Source organism: Ovis canadensis, chromosome 10 (genome assembly GCF_042477335.2).
Source record: "Ovis canadensis isolate MfBH-ARS-UI-01 breed Bighorn chromosome 10, ARS-UI_OviCan_v2, whole genome shotgun sequence".
NCBI lineage: Eukaryota > Metazoa > Chordata > Mammalia > Artiodactyla > Bovidae > Ovis > Ovis canadensis.
In genome coordinates, this window is record NC_091254.1 from 9322532 (window position 1) to 9343841 (window position 21310).

Here is a 21310-nt window from a genome sequence, read left to right on the forward strand (position 1 = left end):
TTTCCCTCGAGTCTTTCCCACGAGGCTTTCCCACGAGGCTTTCCCACAGGGCTGTCCCACGTACACACGTGGTGGGAGTCGATCCTCGGCTTGAAAGTCAAGGCAGTGCAGGGAAAACAGGTTCCTCTGGAATGGACTGACTCATCTGGGAGACTCTTGGAATGGTGGCACGACCCTGGAGGACCTCTCGCCTTTCCTGTGGAGAGCGCCTCCTCTTGAGAAGCGACGGAAACGCCGGGAATTCTTTCCCTACGAAACAGGGAAAGGATCCCTCATCTCGAGCTAGGAGGCGGAAACGGCGCTCCCCTGGATGTTTGCGGGACACCACGTGCTTCCTCTCGAGTGCAGACGGGTATGTCGGGGAACTTCTTGAGTTGCAGCAAGGGTGTGAAGGAACCTTTGGAAGTTCCAGTGGTTAGATGTGATTGGCCTCGAGAAGCCTCAGCGGAAATGGGCCTCATCTCGCCTGGAGGGCAAAACCTCCTGGATTTTCTCGAGTTGCGGCAGGTGCTCTCGACTTACGACGGGGACCTCAGGGACCCGCTCTGGTGGCCTCAGGAAAGGCCAGTCCCCATGCGAGTTCCTCGGGGGCCTCTCGGGATTCCTCTCCCGTCGATGCGGGGGCCTAAGACCTTGTGTGGAGTCGGGGCCGGAACCTGAGGAATCCTCTCCAGTGCTGACATGGATCTTGGGGTACTTCTGGAGTCTCCCCAGGGGAGTCAGTCCTCGTCTCGAATGCGGGCATGCCCTTGCGCTTTCCTCCAGAGCGGTAGCAGCAGTGTCACGCAATCCGACATGTGGATCAAAGGATCTATGGTTTTCCCTCGAGGCTTTCCCACGAGGCTTTCCCACAGGGCTGTCCCACGTGCACACGTGGTGGGAGTCGATCCTCGGCTTGAAAGTCAAGGCAGTGCAGGGAAAAAAGGTTCCTCTGGAATGGACTGACACATCTGTGGGACTCTTGGAATGGTGGCATGACCCTGGAGTTCCTCTCACCTCTCCTGTGGAGAGCGCCTCCTCTTGAGATGCGACAAGAACGCCGGGAATTCTTTCCCTACGAAACAGGGAAAGGATCCCTCATCTCGAGCTAGGAGGCGGAAACGGGGCTCCCCTGGATGTGTGCGGGACACCACGTGCTTCCTCTCGAGTGGAGACGGGTATGTCGGGGAACTTCTTGAGTTGCAGCAAGGGTGTGAAGGACCCTTTGGAAGTTCCAGTGGTTAGACGTGATTGGCCTCGAGAAGCCTCAGCGGAAATGGGCCTCATCTCGCCTGGAGGGCAAAACCTCCTGGATTTTCTCGAGTTGCGGCAGGTGCTCTCGACTTACGACGGGGACCTCAGGGACCCGCTCTGGTGGCCTCAGGAAAGGCCCGTCCCCATGCGAGTTCCTCGGGGGCCTCTCGGGATTCCTCTCCCGTCGATGCCGGGGCCTAAGACCTTGTGTGGAGTCGGGGCCGGAACCTGAGGATTCCTCTCCAGTGCTGACATGGTTCTTGGGGTACATCTGGAGTCTCCCCAGGGGAGTCAGTCCTCGTCTCGAATGCGGGCATGCACTTGCGCTTTCCTCCAGAGCGGTAGCAGCAGTGTCACGCAGTCCGCCGCATGGATCAAAGGATCTATGGTTTTCCCTCGAGTCTTTCCCACGAGGCTTTCCCACGAGGCTTTCCCACAGGGCTGTCCCACGTACACACGTGGTGGGAGTCGATCCTCGGCTTGAAAGTCAAGGCAGTGCAGGGAAAACAGGTTCCTCTGGAATGGACTGACTCATCTGGGAGACTCTTGGAATGGTGGCACGACCCTGGAGTTCCTCTCGCCTTTCCTGTGGAGAGCGCCTCCTCTTGAGATGCGACGGGAACGCCGGGAATTCTTTCCCTACGAAACAGGGAAAGGATCCCTCATCTCGAGCTAGGAGGCGGAAACGGGGCTCCCCTGGATGTGTGCGGGACACCACGTGCTTCCTCTCGAGTGGAGACGGGTATGTCGAGGAACTTCTTGATTTGCAGCAAGGGTGTGAAGGACCCTTTGGAAGTTCCAGTGGTTAGACGTAATTGGCCTCGAGAAGCCTCAGCGGAAATGGGCCTCATCTCGCCTGGAGGGCAAAACCGCCTGGATTTTCTCGAGTTGCGGCAGGTGCTCTCGACTTACGACGGGGACCTCAGGGAACCGCTCTGGTGGCCTCAGGAAAGGCCCGTCCACATGCGAGTTCCTCGGGGGCCTCTCGGGATTCCTCTCCCGTCGATGCCGGGGCCTAAGACCTTGTGTGGAGTCGGGGCCGGAACCTGAGGATTCCTCTCCAGTGCTGACATGGATCTTGGGGTACTTCTGGAGTCTCCCCAGGGGAGTCAGTCCTCGTCTCGAATGCGGGCATGCACTTGCGCTTTCCTCCAGAGCGGTAGCAGCAGTGTCACGCAGTCCGCCGCATGGATCAAAGGATCTATGGTTTTCCCTCGAGTCTTTCCCACGAGGCTTTCCCACGAGGCTTTCCCACAGGGCTGTCCCACGTGCACACGTGGTGGGAGTCGATCCTCGGCTTGAACGTCAAGGCAGTGCAGGGAAAACAGGTTCCTCTGGAATGGACTGACTCATCTGGGAGACTCTTGGAATGGTGGCACGACCCTGGAGGACCTCTCACCTTTCCTGTGGAGAGCGCCTCCTCTTTAGAAGCGACGGGAACGCCGGGAATTCTTTCCCTACAAAACAGGGAAAGGATCCCTCATCTCGAGCTAGGAGGCGGAAACGGCGCTCCCCTGGATGTGTGCGGGACCCCACGTGCTTCCTCTCGAGTGCAGACGGGTATGTCGGGGAACTTCTTGAGTTGCAGCAAGGGTGTGAAGGAACCTTTGGAAAGTCCAGTGGTTAGATGTGATTGGCCTCGAGAAGCCTCAGCGGAAATGGTCCTCATCTCGCCTGGAGGGCAAAACCTCCTGGATTTTCTCGAGTTGCGGCAGGTGCTCTCGACTTACGACGGGGACCTCAGGGACCCGCTCTGGTGGCCTCAGGAAACGCCAGTCCCCATGCGAGTTCCTCGGGGCCCTCTCGTGATTCCTCTCCTGTCGATGCCGGGGCCTAAGACCTTGTGTGGAGTCGGGGCCGAACCTGAGGATTCCTCTCCAGTGCTGACATGGATCTTGGGGTACTTCTGGAGTCTCCCCAGGGGAGTCAGTCCTCGTCTCGAATGCGGGCATGCACTTGCGCTTTCCTCCAGAGCGGTAGCAGCAGTGTCACGCAATCCGCCACGTGGATCAAAGGATCTATGGTTTTCCCTCGAGGCTTTCCCACGAGGCTTTCCCACAGGGCTGTCCCACGTGCACACGTGGTGGGAGTCGATCCTCGGCTTGAACGTCAAGGCAGTGCAGGGAAAACAGGTTCCTCTGGAATGGACTGACACATCTGGGGGACTCTTGGAATGGTGTCACGACCCTGGAGTTCCTCTCGCCTTTCCTGTGGAGAGCGCCTCCTCTTGAGATGCGACTGGAACGCCGGGAATTCTTTCCCTACGAAACAGGGAAAGGATCCCTCATCTCGAGCTAGGAGGCGGAAACGGGGCTCCCCTGGATGTTTGCGGGACACCACGTGCTTCCTCTCGAGTGCAGACGGGTATGTCGGGGAACTTCTTGAGTTGCAGCAAGGGTGTGAAGGACCCTTTGGAAGTTCCAGTGGTTAGATGTGATTGGCCTCGAGAAGCCTCAGCGGAAATGGGCCTCATCTCGCCTGGAGGGCAAAACCTCCTGGATTTTCTCGAGTTGCGGCAGGTGCTCTCGACTTACGACGGGGACCTCAGGGACCCGCTCTGGTGGCCTCAGGAAAGGCCCGTCAAATGCGAGTTTCTCGGGGGCCTCTCGGGATTCCTCTCCCGTCGATGCCGGGTCCTAAGACCTGGTGTGGAGTCGGGGCCGGAACCTGAGGATTCCTCTCCAGTGCTGACATGGATCTTGGGGTACTTCTGGAGTCTCCCCAGGGGAGTCAGTCCTCGTCTCGAATGCGGGCATGCACTTGCGCTTTCCTCCAGAGCGGTAGCAGCAGTGTCACGCAGTCCGCCGTGTGGATCAAAGGATCTTTGGTTTTCCCTCGAGTCTTTCCCACGAGGCTTTCCCACGAGGCTTTCCCACGAGGCTTTCCCACAGGGCTGTCCCACGTGCACACGTGGTGGGAGTCGATCCTCGGCTTGAACGTCAAGGCAGTGCAGGGAAAACAGGTTCCTCTGGAATGGACTGACACATCTGGGGGACTCTTGGAATGGTGTCACGACCCTGGAGTTCCTCTCGCCTTTCCTGTGGAGAGAGCCTCCTCTTGAGATGTGACGGGATCGCCGGGAATTCTTTCCCTACGAAACAGGGAAAGGATCCCTCATCTCGAGCTAGGAGGCGGAAACGGGGCTCCCCTGGATGTGTGCGGGACCCCACGTGCTTCCTCTCGAGTGGAGACGGGTATGTCGGGGAACTTCTTGAGTTGCAGCAAGGGTGTGAAGGACCCTTTGGAAGTTCCAGTGGTTAGACCTGATTGGCCTCGAGAAGCCTCAGCGGAAATGGGCCTCATCTCGCCTGGAGGGCAAAACCTCCTGGATTTTCTCGAGTTGCGGCAGGTGCTCTCGACTTACGACGGGGACCTCAGGGACCCGCTCTGGTGGCCTCAGGAAAGGCCAGTCCCCATGCGAGTTTCTCCGGGGCGTCTCGGGATTCCTCTCCCGTCGATGCCGGGGCCTAAGACCTTGTGTGGAGTCGGGGCCGGAACCTGAGGATTCCTCTCCAGTGCTGTCATGGATCTTGGGGTACTTCTGGAGTCTCCCCAGGGGAGTCAGTCCTCGTCTCGAATGCGGGCATGCCCTTGCGCTTTCCTCCAGAGCGGTAGCAGCAGTGTCACGCAATCCGCCACGTGGATCAAAGGATCTATGGTTTTCCCTCGAGGCTTTCCCACGAGGCTTTCCCACAGGGCTGTCCCACGTGCACACGTGGTGGGAGTCGATCCTCGGCTTGAACGTCAAGGCAGTGCAGGGAAAACAGGTTCCTCTGGAATGGACTGACACATCTGGGGGACTCTTGGAATGGTGGCATGACCCTGGAGTTCCTCTCGCCTCTCCTGTGGAGAGCGCCTCCTCTTGAGATGCGACAAGAATGCCGGGAATTCTTTCCCTACGAAACAGGGAAAGGATCCCTCATCTCGAGCTAGGAGGCGGAAACGGGGCTCCCCTGGATGTGTGCGGGACACCACGTGCTTCCTCTCGAGTGCAGACGGGTATGTCGGGGAACTTCTTGAGTTGCAGCAAGGGTGTGAAGGACCCTTTGGAAGTTCCAGTGGTTAGACGTGATTGGCCTCGAGAAGCCTCAGCGGAAATGGGCCTCATCTCGCCTGGAGGGCAAAACCGCCTGGATTTTCTCGAGTTGCGGCAGTTGCTCTCGACTTACGACGGGGACCTCAGGGAACCGCTCTGGTGGCCTCAGGAAAGGCCCGTCCCCATGCGAGTTCCTCGGGGGCCTCTCGGGATTCCTCTCCCGTCGATGCCAGGGCCTAAGACCTTGTGTGGAGTCGGGGCCGGAATCTGAGGATTCCTCTCCAGTGCTGACATGGATCTTGGGGTACTTCTGGAGTCTCCCCAGGGGAGTCAGTCCTCGTCTCGAATGCGGGCATGCACTTGCGCTTTCCTCCAGAGCGGTAGCAGCAGTGTCACGCAGTCCGCCGCATGGATCAAAGGATCTATGGTTTTCCCTCGAGTCTTTCCCACGAGGCTTTCCCACGAGGCTTTCCCACAGGGCTGTCCCACGTACACACGTGGTGGGAGTCGATCCTCGGCTTGAACGTCAAGGCAGTGCAGGGAAAACAGGTTCCTCTGGAATGGACTGATTCATCTGGGAGACTCTTGGAATGGTGGCACGACCCTGGAGGACCTCTCGCCTTTCCTGTGGAGAGCGCCTCCTCTTGAGAAGGGACAGGAACGCCGGGAATTCTTTCCCTACGAAACAGGGAAAGGATCCCTCATCTCGAGCTAGGAGGCGGAAACGGGGCTCCCCTGGATGTTTGCGGGACACCACGTGCTTCCTCTCGAGTGCAGACGGGTATGTCGGGGAACTTCTTGAGTTGCAGCAAGGGTGTGAAGGACCCTTTGGAAGTTCCAGTGGTTAGATGTGATTGGCCTCGAGAAGCCTCAGCGGAAATGGGCCTCATCTCGCCTGGAGGGCAAAACCTCCTGGATTTTCTCGAGTTGCGGCAGGTGCTCTCGACTTACGACGGGGACCTCAGGGACCCGCTCTGGTGGCCTCAGGAAAGGCCAGTCCCCGTGCGAGTTCCTCGGGGGCGTCTCGGGATTCCTCTCCCGTCGATGCCGGGGCCTAAGACCTTGTGTGGAGTCGGGGCCGGAATCTGAGGATTGCTCTCCAGTGCTGACATGGATCTTGGGGTACGTCTGGAGTCTCCCCAGGGGAGTCAGTCCTCGTCTCGAATGCGGGCATGCACTTGCGCTTTCCTCCAGAGCGGTAGCAGCAGTGTCACGCAGTCCGCCGCGTGGATCAAAGGATCTATGGTTTTCCCTCGAGTCTTTCCCACGAGGCTTTCCCACGAGGCTTTCCCACAGGGCTGTCCCACGTGCACACGTGGTGGGAGTCGATCCTCGGCTTGAACGTCAAGGCAGTGCAGGGAAAACAGGTTCCTCTGGAATGGACTGACACATCTGGGGGACTCTTGGTATGGTGGCATGACCCTGGAGTTCCTCTCGCCTTTCCTGTGGAGAGCGCCTCCTCTTGAGATGCGACGGGAACGCCGGGAATTCTTTCCCTACGAAACAGGGAAAGGATCCCTCATCTCGAGCTAGGAGGCGGAAACGGGGCTCCCCTGGATGTGTGCGGGACCCCACGTGCTTCCTCTCGAGTGCAGACGGGTATGTCGGGGAACTTCTTGAGTTGCAGCAAGGGTGTGAAGGATCCTTTGGAAGTTCCAGTGGTTAGATGTGATTGGCCTCGAGAAGCCTCAGCGGAAATGGACCTCATCTCGCCTGGAGGGCAAAACCTCCTGGATTTTCTCGAGTTGCGGCAGGTGCTCTCGACTTTCGACGGGGACCTCAGGGAACCGCTCTGGTGGCCTCAGGAAAGGCCAGTCCCCATGCGAGTTCCTCGGGGGCGTCTCGGGATTCCTCTCCCGTCGATGCCGGGGCCTAAGACCTTGTGTGGAGTCGGGGCCGGAACCTCAGGATTCCTCTCCAGTGCTGACATGGATCTTGGGGTACTTCTGGAGTCTCCCCAGGGGAGTCAGTCTTCGTCTCGTTTGCGGGCATGCATTGCGCTTTCATCCAGAGCTGTAGCAGCAGTGTCACGCATTCCCCGCGTGGATAAAAGGATCTATGGTTTTCCCTCGAGTCTTTCCCACGAGGCTTTCCCACGAGGCTTTCCCACAGGGCTGTCCCACGTGCACACGTGGTGGGAGTCGATCCTCGGCTTGAACGTCAAGTGCAGGGAAAACAGGTTCCTCTGGAATGGACTGACACATCTGGGGGACTCTTGGAATGGTGTCACGACCCTGGAGTTCCTCTCGCCTTTCCTGTGGAGAGCGCCTCCTCTTGAGATGCAACGGGAACGCCGGGAATTCTTTCCCTACGAAACAGGGAAAGGATCCCTCATCTCGAGCTAGGAGGCGGTAACGGGGCTCCCCTGGATGTGTGCGGGACACCACGTGCTTCCTCTCGAGTGGAGCCGGGTATGTCGGGGAATTTCTTGAGTTGCAGCAATGGTGTGAAGGACCCTTTGGAAGTTCCAGTGGTTAGATGTGATTGGCCTCGAGAAGCCTCAGCAGGAATGGGCCTCATCTCGCCTGGAGGGCAAAACCTCCTGGATTTTCTCGAGTTGCGGCAGGTGCTCTCGACTTACGACGGGGACCTCAGGGAACCGCTCTGGTGGCCTCAGGAAAGGCCAGTCCCCATGCGAGTTCCTCGGGGGCCTCTCGGGATTCCTCTCCCGTCGATGCCGGGGCCTAAGACCTTATGTGGAGTCGGGGCCGGAACCTGAGGATTCCTCTCCAGTGCTGACATGGATCAAGGGGTACTTCTGGAGTCTCCCCAGGGGAGTCAGTCCTCGTCTCGAATGCGGGCATGCACTTGCGCTTTCCTCCAGAGCGGTAGCAGCAGTGTCACGCAGTCCGCCGCATGGATCAAAGGATCTATGGTTTTCCCTCGAGTCTTTCCCACGAGGCTTTCCCACAGGGCTGACCCACGTGTACACGTGGTGGGAGTCGATCCTCGGCTTGAACGTCAAGGCAGTGCAGGGAAAACAGGTTCCTCTGGAATGGACTGACACATCTGGGGGACTCTTGGAATGGTGTCACGACCCTGGAGTTCCTCTCGCCTTTCCTGTGGAGATCACCTCCTCTTGAGATGCGACAGGAACGCCGGGAATTCTTTCCCTACGAAACAGGGAAAGGATCCCTCATCTCGAGCTAGGAGGCGGAAACGGGGCTCCCCTGGATGTGTGCGGGACACCACGTGCTTCCTCTCGAGTGGAGACGGGTATGTCGGGGAACTTCTTGAGTTGCAGCAAGGGTGTGAAGGACCCTTTGGAAGTTCCAGTGGTTAGACGTGATTGGCCTCGAGAAGCCTCAGCGGAAATGGGCCTCATCTCGCCTGGAGGGCAAAACCTCCTGGATTTTCTCGAGTTGCGGCAGGTGCTCTCGACTTACGACGGGGACCTCAGGGACCCGCTCTGGTGGCCTCAGGAAAGGCCCGTCCCCATGCGAGTTCCTCGGGGGCCTCTCGGGATTCCTCTCCCGTCGATGCCGGGGCCTAAGACCTTGTGTGGAGTCGGGGCCGGAACCTGAGGATTCCTCTCCAGTGCTGACATGGTTCTTGGGGTACATCTGGAGTCTCCCCAGGGGAGTCAGTCCTCGTCTCGAATGCGGGCATGCACTTGCGCTTTCCTCCAGAGCGGTAGCAGCAGTGTCACGCAGTCCGCCGCATGGATCAAAGGATCTATGGTTTTCCCTCGAGTCTTTCCCACGAGGCTTTCCCACGAGGCTTTCCCACAGGGCTGTCCCACGTACACACGTGGTGGGAGTCGATCCTCGGCTTGAAAGTCAAGGCAGTGCAGGGAAAACAGGTTCCTCTGGAATGGACTGACTCATCTGGGAGACTCTTGGAATGGTGGCACGACCCTGGAGTTCCTCTCGCCTTTCCTGTGGAGAGCGCCTCCTCTTGAGATGCGACGGGAACGCCGGGAATTCTTTCCCTACGAAACAGGGAAAGGATCCCTCATCTCGAGCTAGGAGGCGGAAACGGGGCTCCCCTGGATGTGTGCGGGACACCACGTGCTTCCTCTCGAGTGGAGACGGGTATGTCGAGGAACTTCTTGATTTGCAGCAAGGGTGTGAAGGACCCTTTGGAAGTTCCAGTGGTTAGACGTAATTGGCCTCGAGAAGCCTCAGCGGAAATGGGCCTCATCTCGCCTGGAGGGCAAAACCGCCTGGATTTTCTCGAGTTGCGGCAGGTGCTCTCGACTTACGACGGGGACCTCAGGGAACCGCTCTGGTGGCCTCAGGAAAGGCCCGTCCACATGCGAGTTCCTCGGGGGCCTCTCGGGATTCCTCTCCCGTCGATGCCGGGGCCTAAGACCTTGTGTGGAGTCGGGGCCGGAACCTGAGGATTCCTCTCCAGTGCTGACATGGATCTTGGGGTACTTCTGGAGTCTCCCCAGGGGAGTCAGTCCTCGTCTCGAATGCGGGCATGCACTTGCGCTTTCCTCCAGAGCGGTAGCAGCAGTGTCACGCAGTCCGCCGCATGGATCAAAGGATCTATGGTTTTCCCTCGAGTCTTTCCCACGAGGCTTTCCCACGAGGCTTTCCCACAGGGCTGTCCCACGTACACACGTGGTGGGAGTCGATCCTCGGCTTGAACGTCAAGGCAGTGCAGGGAAAACAGGTTCCTCTGGAATGGACTGACTCATCTGGGAGACTCTTGGAATGGTGGCACGACCCTGGAGGACCTCTCACCTTTCCTGTGGAGAGCGCCTCCTCTTTAGAAGCGACGGGAACGCCGGGAATTCTTTCCCTACAAAACAGGGAAAGGATCCCTCATCTCGAGCTAGGAGGCGGAAACGGCGCTCCCCTGGATGTGTGCGGGACCCCACGTGCTTCCTCTCGAGTGCAGACGGGTATGTCGGGGAACTTCTTGAGTTGCAGCAAGGGTGTGAAGGAACCTTTGGAAATTCCAGTGGTTAGATGTGATTGGCCTCGAGAAGCCTCAGCGGAAATGGTCCTCATCTCGCCTGGAGGGCAAAACCTCCTGGATTTTCTCGAGTTGCGGCAGGTGCTCTCGACTTACGACGGGGACCTCAGGGACCCGCTCTGGTGGCCTCAGGAAACGCCAGTCCCCATGCGAGTTCCTCGGGGCCCTCTCGTGATTCCTCTCCTGTCGATGCCGGGGCCTAAGACCTTGTGTGGAGTCGGGGCCGAACCTGAGGATTCCTCTCCAGTGCTGACATGGATCTTGGGGTACTTCTGGAGTCTCCCCAGGGGAGTCAGTCCTCGTCTCGAATGCGGGCATGCACTTGCGCTTTCCTCCAGAGCGGTAGCAGCAGTGTCACGCAATCCGCCACGTGGATCAAAGGATCTATGGTTTTCCCTCGAGGCTTTCCCACGAGGCTTTCCCACAGGGCTGTCCCACGTGCACACGTGGTGGGAGTCGATCCTCGGCTTGAACGTCAAGGCAGTGCAGGGAAAACAGGTTCCTCTGGAATGGACTGACACATCTGGGGGACTCTTGGAATGGTGTCACGACCCTGGAGTTCCTCTCGCCTTTCCTGTGGAGAGCGCCTCCTCTTGAGATGCGACTGGAACGCCGGGAATTCTTTCCCTACGAAACAGGGAAAGGATCCCTCATCTCGAGCTAGGAGGCGGAAACGGGGCTCCCCTGGATGTTTGCGGGACACCACGTGCTTCCTCTCGAGTGCAGACGGGTATGTCGGGGAACTTCTTGAGTTGCAGCAAGGGTGTGAAGGACCCTTTGGAAGTTCCAGTGGTTAGATGTGATTGGCCTCGAGAAGCCTCAGCGGAAATGGGCCTCATCTCGCCTGGAGGGCAAAACCTCCTGGATTTTCTCGAGTTGCGGCAGGTGCTCTCGACTTACGACGGGGACCTCAGGGACCCGCTCTGGTGGCCTCAGGAAAGGCCCGTCAAATGCGAGTTTCTCGGGGGCCTCTCGGGATTCCTCTCCCGTCGATGCCGGGTCCTAAGACCTGGTGTGGAGTCGGGGCCGGAACCTGAGGATTCCTCTCCAGTGCTGACATGGATCTTGGGGTACTTCTGGAGTCTCCCCAGGGGAGTCAGTCCTCGTCTCGAATGCGGGCATGCACTTGCGCTTTCCTCCAGAGCGGTAGCAGCAGTGTCACGCAGTCCGCCGTGTGGATCAAAGGATCTTTGGTTTTCCCTCGAGTCTTTCCCACGAGGCTTTCCCACGAGGCTTTCCCACGAGGCTTTCCCACAGGGCTGTCCCACGTGCACACGTGGTGGGAGTCGATCCTCGGCTTGAACGTCAAGGCAGTGCAGGGAAAACAGGTTCCTCTGGAATGGACTGACACATCTGGGGGACTCTTGGAATGGTGTCACGACCCTGGAGTTCCTCTCGCCTTTCCTGTGGAGAGAGCCTCCTCTTGAGATGTGACGAGAACGCCGGGAATTCTTTCCCTACGAAACAGGGAAAGGATCCCTCATCTCGAGCTAGGAGGCGGAAACGGGGCTCCCCTGGATGTGTGCGGGACCCCACGTGCTTCCTCTCGAGTGGAGACGGGTATGTCGGGGAACTTCTTGAGTTGCAGCAAGGGTGTGAAGGACCCTTTGGAAGTTCCAGTGGTTAGACCTGATTGGCCTCGAGAAGCCTCAGCGGAAATGGGCCTCATCTCGCCTGGAGGGCAAAACCTCCTGGATTTTCTCGAGTTGCGGCAGGTGCTCTCGACTTACGACGGGGACCTCAGGGACCCGCTCTGGTGGCCTCAGGAAAGGCCAGTCCCCATGCGAGTTTCTCCGGGGCGTCTCGGGATTCCTCTCCCGTCGATGCCGGGGCCTAAGACCTTGTGTGGAGTCGGGGCCGGAACCTGAGGATTCCTCTCCAGTGCTGTCATGGATCTTGGGGTACTTCTGGAGTCTCCCCAGGGGAGTCAGTCCTCGTCTCGAATGCGGGCATGCCCTTGCGCTTTCCTCCAGAGCGGTAGCAGCAGTGTCACGCAATCCGCCACGTGGATCAAAGGATCTATGGTTTTCCCTCGAGGCTTTCCCACGAGGCTTTCCCACAGGGCTGTCCCACGTGCACACGTGGTGGGAGTCGATCCTCGGCTTGAACGTCAAGGCAGTGCAGGGAAAACAGGTTCCTCTGGAATGGACTGACACATCTGGGGGACTCTTGGAATGGTGGCATGACCCTGGAGTTCCTCTCGCCTCTCCTGTGGAGAGCGCCTCCTCTTGAGATGCGACAAGAATGCCGGGAATTCTTTCCCTACGAAACAGGGAAAGGATCCCTCATCTCGAGCTAGGAGGCGGAAACGGGGCTCCCCTGGATGTGTGCGGGACACCACGTGCTTCCTCTCGAGTGCAGACGGGTATGTCGGGGAACTTCTTGAGTTGCAGCAAGGGTGTGAAGGACCCTTTGGAAGTTCCAGTGGTTAGACGTGATTGGCCTTGAGAAGCCTCAGCGGAAATGGGCCTCATCTCGCCTGGAGGGCAAAACCGCCTGGATTTTCTCGAGTTGCGGCAGTTGCTCTCGACTTACGACGGGGACCTCAGGGAACCGCTCTGGTGGCCTCAGGAAAGGCCCGTCCCCATGCGAGTTCCTCGGGGGCCTCTCGGGATTCCTCTCCCGTCGATGCCAGGGCCTAAGACCTTGTGTGGAGTCGGGGCCGGAATCTGAGGATTCCTCTCCAGTGCTGACATGGATCTTGGGGTACTTCTGGAGTCTCCCCAGGGGAGTCAGTCCTCGTCTCGAATGCGGGCATGCACTTGCGCTTTCCTCCAGAGCGGTAGCAGCAGTGTCACGCAGTCCGCCGCATGGATCAAAGGATCTATGGTTTTCCCTCGAGTCTTTCCCACGAGGCTTTCCCACGAGGCTTTCCCACAGGGCTGTCCCACGTACACACGTGGTTGGAGTCGATCCTCGGCTTGAACGTCAAGGCAGTGCAGGGAAAACAGGTTCCTCTGGAATGGACTGATTCATCTGGGAGACTCTTGGAATGGTGGCACGACCCTGGAGGACCTCTCGCCTTTCCTGTGGAGAGCGCCTCCTCTTGAGAAGGGACAGGAACGCCGGGAATTCTTTCCCTACGAAACAGGGAAAGGATCCCTCATCTCGAGCTAGGAGGCGGAAACGGGGCTCCCCTGGATGTTTGCGGGACACCACGTGCTTCCTCTCGAGTGCAGACGGGTATGTCGGGGAACTTCTTGAGTTGCAGCAAGGGTGTGAAGGACCCTTTGGAAGTTCCAGTGGTTAGATGTGATTGGCCTCGAGAAGCCTCAGCGGAAATGGGCCTCATCTCGCCTGGAGGGCAAAACCTCCTGGATTTTCTCGAGTTGCGGCAGGTGCTCTCGACTTACGACGGGGACCTCAGGGACCCGCTCTGGTGGCCTCAGGAAAGGCCAGTCCCCGTGCGAGTTCCTCGGGGGCGTCTCGGGATTCCTCTCCCGTCGATGCCGGGGCCTAAGACCTTGTGTGGAGTCGGGGCCGGAATCTGAGGATTGCTCTCCAGTGCTGACATGGATCTTGGGGTACGTCTGGAGTCTCCCCAGGGGAGTCAGTCCTCGTCTCGAATGCGGGCATGCACTTGCGCTTTCCTCCAGAGCGGTAGCAGCAGTGTCACGCAGTCCGCCGCGTGGATCAAAGGATCTATGGTTTTCCCTCGAGTCTTTCCCACGAGGCTTTCCCACGAGGCTTTCCCACAGGGCTGTCCCACGTGCACACGTGGTGGGAGTCGATCCTCGGCTTGAACGTCAAGGCAGTGCAGGGAAAACAGGTTCCTCTGGAATGGACTGACACATCTGGGGGACTCTTGGTATGGTGGCATGACCCTGGAGTTCCTCTCGCCTTTCCTGTGGAGAGCGCCTCCTCTTGAGATGCGACGGGAACGCCGGGAATTCTTTCCCTACGAAACAGGGAAAGGATCCCTCATCTCGAGCTAGGAGGCGGAAACGGGGCTCCCCTGGATGTGTGCGGGACCCCACGTGCTTCCTCTCGAGTGCAGACGGGTATGTCGGGGAACTTCTTGAGTTGCAGCAAGGGTGTGAAGGATCCTTTGGAAGTTCCAGTGGTTAGATGTGATTGGCCTCGAGAAGCCTCAGCGGAAATGGGCCTCATCTCGCCTGGAGGGCAAAACCTCCTGGATTTTCTCGAGTTGCGGCAGGTGCTCTCGACTTTCGACGGGGACCTCAGGGAACCGCTCTGGTGGCCTCAGGAAAGGCCAGTCCCCATGCGAGTTCCTCGGGGGCGTCTCGGGATTCCTCTCCCGTCGATGCCGGGGCCTAAGACCTTGTGTGGAGTCGGGGCCGGAACCTCAGGATTCCTCTCCAGTGCTGACATGGATCTTGGGGTACTTCTGGAGTCTCCCCAGGGGAGTCAGTCTTCGTCTCGTTTGCGGGCATGCATTGCGCTTTCCTCCAGAGCTGTAGCAGCAGTGTCACGCATTCCCCGCGTGGATAAAAGGATCTATGGTTTTCCCTCGAGTCTTTCCCACGAGGCTTTCCCACGAGGCTTTCCCACAGGGCTGTCCCACGTGCACACGTGGTGGGAGTCGATCCTCGGCTTGAACGTCAAGTGCAGGGAAAACAGGTTCCTCTGGAATGGACTGACACATCTGGGGGACTCTTGGAATGGTGTCACGACCCTGGAGTTCCTCTCGCCTTTCCTGTGGAGAGCGCCTCCTCTTGAGATGCAACGGGAACGCCGGGAATTCTTTCCCTACGAAACAGGGAAAGGATCCCTCATCTCGAGCTAGGAGGCGGTAACGGGGCTCCCCTGGATGTGTGCGGGACACCACGTGCTTCCTCTCGAGTGGAGCCGGGTATGTCGGGGAATTTCTTGAGTTGCAGCAATGGTGTGAAGGACCCTTTGGAAGTTCCAGTGGTTAGATGTGATTGGCCTCGAGAAGCCTCAGCAGGAATGGGCCTCATCTCGCCTGGAGGGCAAAACCTCCTGGATTTTCTCGAGTTGCGGCAGGTGCTCTCGACTTACGACGGGGACCTCAGGGAACCGCTCTGGTGGCCTCAGGAAAGGCCAGTCCCCATGCGAGTTCCTCGGGGGCCTCTCGGGATTCCTCTCCCGTCGATGCCGGGGCCTAAGACCTTATGTGGAGTCGGGGCCGGAACCTGAGGATTCCTCTCCAGTGCTGACATGGATCAAGGGGTACTTCTGGAGTCTCCCCAGGGGAGTCAGTCCTCGTCTCGAATGCGGGCATGCACTTGCGCTTTCCTCCAGAGCGGTAGCAGCAGTGTCACGCAGTCCGCCGCATGGATCAAAGGATCTATGGTTTTCCCTCGAGTCTTTCCCACGAGGCTTTCCCACAGGGCTGACCCACGTGTACACGTGGTGGGAGTCGATCCTCGGCTTGAACGTCAAGGCAGTGCAGGGAAAACAGGTTCCTCTGGAATGGACTGACACATCTGGGGGACTCTTGGAATGGTGTCACGACCCTGGAGTTCCTCTCGCCTTTCCTGTGGAGATCACCTCCTCTTGAGATGCGACAGGAACGCCGGGAATTCTTTCCCTACGAAACAGGGAAAGGATCCCTCATCTCGAGCTAGGAGGCGGAAACGGGGCTCCCCTGGATGTGTGAGGGACCCCACGTGCTTCCTCTCGAGTGGAGACGGGTATGTCGGGGAACTTCTTGAGTTGCAGCAAGGGTGTCAAGGACCCTTTGGAAGTTCCAGTGGTTAGATGTGATTGGCCTCGAGAAGCCTCAGCAGAAATGGGCCTCATCTCGCCTGGAGGGCAAAACCTCCTGGATTTTCTCGAGTTGCGGCAGGTGCTCTCGACTTACGACGGGGACCTCAGGGACCCGCTCTGGTGGCCTCAGGAAAGGACAGTCCCCATGCGAGTTCCTCGGGGGCGTCTCGGGATTCCTCTCCCGTCGATGCCGGGGCCTAAGACCTTGTGTGGAGTCGGGGCCGGAATCTGAGGATTCCTCTCCAGTGCTGACATGGATCTTGGGGTACGTCTGGAGTCTCCCCAGGGGAGTCAGTCCTCGTCTCGAATGCGGGCATGCACTTGCGCTTTCCTCCAGAGCGGTAGCAGCAGTGTCACGCAGTCCGCCGCGTGGATCAAAGGATCTATGGTTTTCCCTCGAGTCTTTCCCACGAGGCTTTCCCACGAGGCTTTCCCACAGGGCTGTCCCACGTGCACACGTGGTGGGAGTCGATCCTCGGCTTGAACGTCAAGGCAGTGCAGGGAAAACAGGTTCCTCTGGAATGGACTGACACATCTGGGGGACTCTTGGAATGGTGGCACGACCCTGGAGTTCCTCTCGCCTTTCCTGTGGAGAGCGCCTCCTCTTGAGATGCGACGGGAACGCCGGGAATTCTTTCCCTACGAAACAGGGAAAGGATCCCTCATCTCGAGCTAGGAGTCGGAAACGGAGCTCCCCTGTATGTGGGCGGGACACCACGTGCTTCCTCTCGAGTGGAGACGGGTATGTCGGGGAACTTCTTGAGTTGCAGCAAGGGTGTGAAGGACCCTTTGGAAGTTCCAGTGGTTAGACGTGATTAGCCTCGAGAAGCCTCAGCGGAAATGGGCCTCATCTCGCCTGGAGGGCAAAACCTCCTGGATTTTCTCGAGTTGCGGCAGGTGCTCTCGACTTACGACGGGGACCTCAGGGACCCGCTCTGGTGGCCTCAGGAAAGGCCAGTCCCCATGCGAGTTCCTCGGGGGCGTCTCGGGATTCCTCTCCCGTCGATGCCGGGGCCTAAGACCTTGTGTGGAGTCGGGGCCGGAATCTGAGGATTGCTCTCCAGTGCTGACATGGATCTTGGGGTACGTCTGGAGTCTCCCCAGGGGAGTCAGTCCTCGTCTCGAATGCGGGCATGCACTTGCGCTTTCCTCCAGAGCGGTAGCAGCAGTGTCACGCAGTCCGCCGCGTGGATCAAAGGATCTATGGTTTTCCCTCGAGTCTTTCCCACGAGGCTTTCCCACGAGGCTTTCCCACAGGGCTGTCCAACGTGCACACGTGGTGGGAGTCGATCCTCGGCTTGAACGTCAAGGCAGTGCAGGGAAAACAGGTTCCTCTGGAATGGACTGACACATCTGGGGGACTCTTGGAATGGTGGCACGACCCTGGAGTTCCTCTCGCCTTCCTGTGGAGAGCGCCTCCTCTTGAGATGCGACGGGAACGCCGGGAATTCTTTCCCTACGAAACAGGGAAAGGATCCCTCATCTCGAGCTAGGAGGCGGAAACGGGGCTCCACTGGATGTGTGCGGGACCCACGTGCTTCCTCTCGAGTGGAGACGGGTATGTCGGGGAACTTCTTGAGTTTCAGCAAGGGTGTGAAGGACCCTTTGGAAGTTCCAGTGGTTAGATGTGATTGGCCTCGAGAAGCCTCAGCGGAAATGGGCCTCATCTCGCTTGGAGGGCAAAACCTCCTGGATTTTCTCGAGTTGCGGCAGGTGCTCTCGACTTACGACGGGGACCTCAGGGACCCGCTCTGGTGGCCTCAGGAAAGGCCAGTCCCCATGCGAGTTCCTCGGGGGCCTCTCGGGATTCCTCTCCCGTCGATGCCGGGGCCTAAGTCCTTGTGTGGAGTCGGTGTCGGAACCTGAGGATTCTTCTCCAGTGCTGACATGGATCTTGGGGTACTTCTGGAGTCTACCCAGGGGAGTCAGTCCTCGTCTCAAATGCGGGCATGCACTTGCGCTTTCCTCCAGAGCGGTAGCAGCAGTGTCACGCAGTCCGCCGCGTGGATCAAAGGATCTATGTTTTTCCCTCGAGTCTTTTCCACGAGGCTTTCCCACGAGGCTTTCCCACAGGGCTGTCCCACGTGCACACGTGGTGGGAGTCGATCCTTGGCTTGAACGTCAAGGCAGTGCAGGGAAAACAGGTTCCTATGGAATGGACTGACACATCTGGGGGACTCTTGGAATGGTGGCACGACTCTGGAGTTCCTCTCGCCTTTCCTGTGGAGAGCGCCTCCTCTTGAGATGCGACGGGAACGCCAGGAATTCTTTCCCTACGAAACAGGGAAAGGATCCCTCATCTCGAGCTAGGAGTCGGAAACGGAGCTCCCCTGTATGTGGGCGGGACACCACGTGCTTCCTCTCGAGTGGAGACGGGTATGTCGGGGAACTTCTTGAGTTGCAGCAAGGGTGTGAAGGACCCTTTGGAAGTTCCAGTGGTTAGACGTGATTAGCCTCGAGAAGCCTCAGCGGAAATGGGCCTCATCTCGCCTGGAGGGCAAAACCTCCTGGATTTTCTCGAGTTGCGGCAGGTGCTCTCGACTTACGACGGGGACCTCAGGGACCCGCTCTGGTGGCCTCAGGAAAGGCCAGTCCCCATGCGAGTTCCTCGGGGGCGTCTCGGGATTCCTCTCCCGTCGATGCCGGGCCTAAGACCTTGTGTGGAGTCGGGGTCGGAACCTGAGGATTCCTCTCAAGTGCTGACATGGATCTTGGGGTACGTCTGGAGTCTCCCCAGGGGAGTCAGTCCTCGTCTCGAATGCGGGTATGCACTTGCGCTTTCCTCCAGAGCGGTAGCAGCAGTGTCACGCAGTCCGCCGCGTGGATCAAAGGATCTATGGTTTTCCCTCGAGTCTTTCCCACGAGGCTTTCCCACGAGGCTTTCCCACAGGGCTGTCCCACGTGCACACGTGGTGGGAGTCGATCCTCGGCTTGAACGTCAAGGCAGTGCAGGGAAAACAGGTTCCTCTGGAATGGACTGACACATCTGGGGGACTCTTGGAATGGTGGCACGACCCTGGAGTTCCTCTCGCCTTTCCTGTGGAGAGCGCCTCCTCTTGAGATGCGACGGGAACGCCGGGAATTCTTTCCCTAAGAAACAGGGAAAGGATCCCTCATCTCGAGCTAGGAGGCGGAAACGGGGCTCCACTGGATGTGTGCGGGACCCACGTGCTTCCTATCGAGTGGAGACGGGTATGTCGGGGAACTTCTTGAGTTGCAGCAAGGTTGTGAAGGGCCCTTTGGAAGTTCCAGTGGTTAGACGTGATTAGCCTCAAGAAGCCTCAGCGGAAATGGGCCTCATCTCACCTGGAGGGCAAAACCGCCTGTATTTTCTCGAGTTGCGGCAGGTGCTCTCGACTTACGACGGGGACCTCAGGGACCCGCTCTGGTGGCCTCAGGAAAGGCCAGTCCCCATGCGAGTTCCTCGGGGGCCTCTCGGGATTCCTCTCCCGTCGATGCCGGGGCCTAAGTCCTTGTGTGGAGTCGGTGTCGGAACCTGAGGATTCTTCTCCAGTGCTGACATGGATCTTGGGGTACTTCTGGAGTCTACCCAGGGGAGTCAGTCTTCGTCTCGAATGCGGGCATGCACTTGCGCTTTCCTCCAGAGCGGTATCAGCAGTGTCACGCAGTCCGCCGCGTGGATCAAAGGATCTATGTTTTTCCCTCGAGTCTTTTCCACGAGGCTTTCCCACGAGGCTTTCCCACAGGGCTGTCCCACGTGCACACGTGGTGGGAGTCGATCCTTGGCTTGAACGTCAAGGCAGTGCAGGGAAAACAGGTTCCTCTGGAATGGACTGACACATCTGGGGGACTCTTGGAATGGTGGCACGACCCTGGAGTTCCTCTCGCCTTTCCTGTGGAGAGCGCCTCCTCTTGAGATGCGACGGGAACGCCGGGAAATCTTTCCCTACGAAACAGGGAAAGGATCCCTCATCTCGAGCTAGGAGTCGGAAACGGAGCTCCCCTGTATGTGGGCGGGACACCACGTGCTTCCTCTCGAGTGGAGACGGGTATGTCGGGGAACTTCTTGAGTTGCAGCAAGGGTGTGAAGGACCCTTTGGAAGTTCCAGTGGTTAGACGTGATTAGCCTCGAGAAGCCTCAGCGGAAATGGGCCTCATCTCGCCTGGAGGGCAAAACCTCCTGGATTTTCTCGAGTTGCGGCAGGTGCTCTCGACTTACGACGGGGACCTCAGGGACCCGCTCTGGTGGCCTCAGGAAAGGCCAGTCCCCATGCGAGTTCCTCGGGGGCGTCTCGGGATTCCTCTCCCGTCGATGCCGGGCCTAAGACCTTGTGTGGAGTCGGGGTCGGAACCTGAGGATTCCTCTCCAGTGCTGACATGGATCTTGGGGTACGTCTGGAGTCTCCCCAGGGGAGTCAGTCCTCGTCTCGAATGCGGGTATGCACTTGCGCTTTCCTCCAGAGCGGTAGCAGCAGTGTCACGCAGTCCGCCGCGTGGATCAAAGGATCTATGGTTTTCCCTCGAGTCTTTCCCTCGAGGCTTTCCCACGAGGCTTTCCCACAGGGCTGTCCCACGTGCACACGTGGTGGGAGTCGATCCTCGGCTTGAACGTCAAGTCAGTGCAGGGAAAACAGGTTCCTCTGGAATGGACTGACACATCTGGGGGACTCTTGGAATGGTGGCACGACCCTGGAGTTCCGCTCGCCTTTCCTGTGGAGAGCGCCTCCTCTTGAGATGTGACGGGAACGCCGGGAATTCTTTCCCTAAGAAACAGGGAAAGGATCCCTCATCTCGAGCTAGGAGGCGGAAACGGGGCTCCACTGGATGTGTGCGGGACCCACGTGCTTCCTCTCGAGTGGAGACGGGTATGTCGGGGAACTTCTTGAGTTGCAGCAAGGGTGTGAAGGACCCTTTGGAAGTTCCAGTGGTTAGACGTGATTAGCCTCGAGAAGCCTCAGCGGAAATGGGCCTCATCTCACCTGGAGGGCAAAACCGCCTGTATTTTCTCGAGTTGCGGCAGGTGCTCTCGACTTACGACGGGGACCTCAGGGACCCGCTCTGGTGGCCTCAGGAAAGGCCAGTCCCCATGCGAGTTCCTCGGGGGCCTCTCGGGATTCCTCTCCCGTCGATGCCGGGGCCTAAGTCCTTGTGTGGAGTCGGTGTCGGAACCTGAGGATTCTTCTCCAGTGCTGACATGGATCTTGGGGTACTTCTGGAGTCTACCCAGGGGAGTCAGTCTTCGTCTCGAATGCGGGCATGCACTTGCGCTTTCCTCCAGAGCGGTAGCAGCAGTGTCACGCAGTCCGCCGCGTGGATCAAAGGATCTATGTTTTTCCCTCGAGTCTTTTCCACGAGCCTTTCTCACGAGGCTTTCCCACAGGGCTGTCCCACGTGCACACGTGGTGGGAGTCGATCCTTGGCTTGAACGTCAAGGCAGTGCAGGGAAAACAGGTTCCTCTG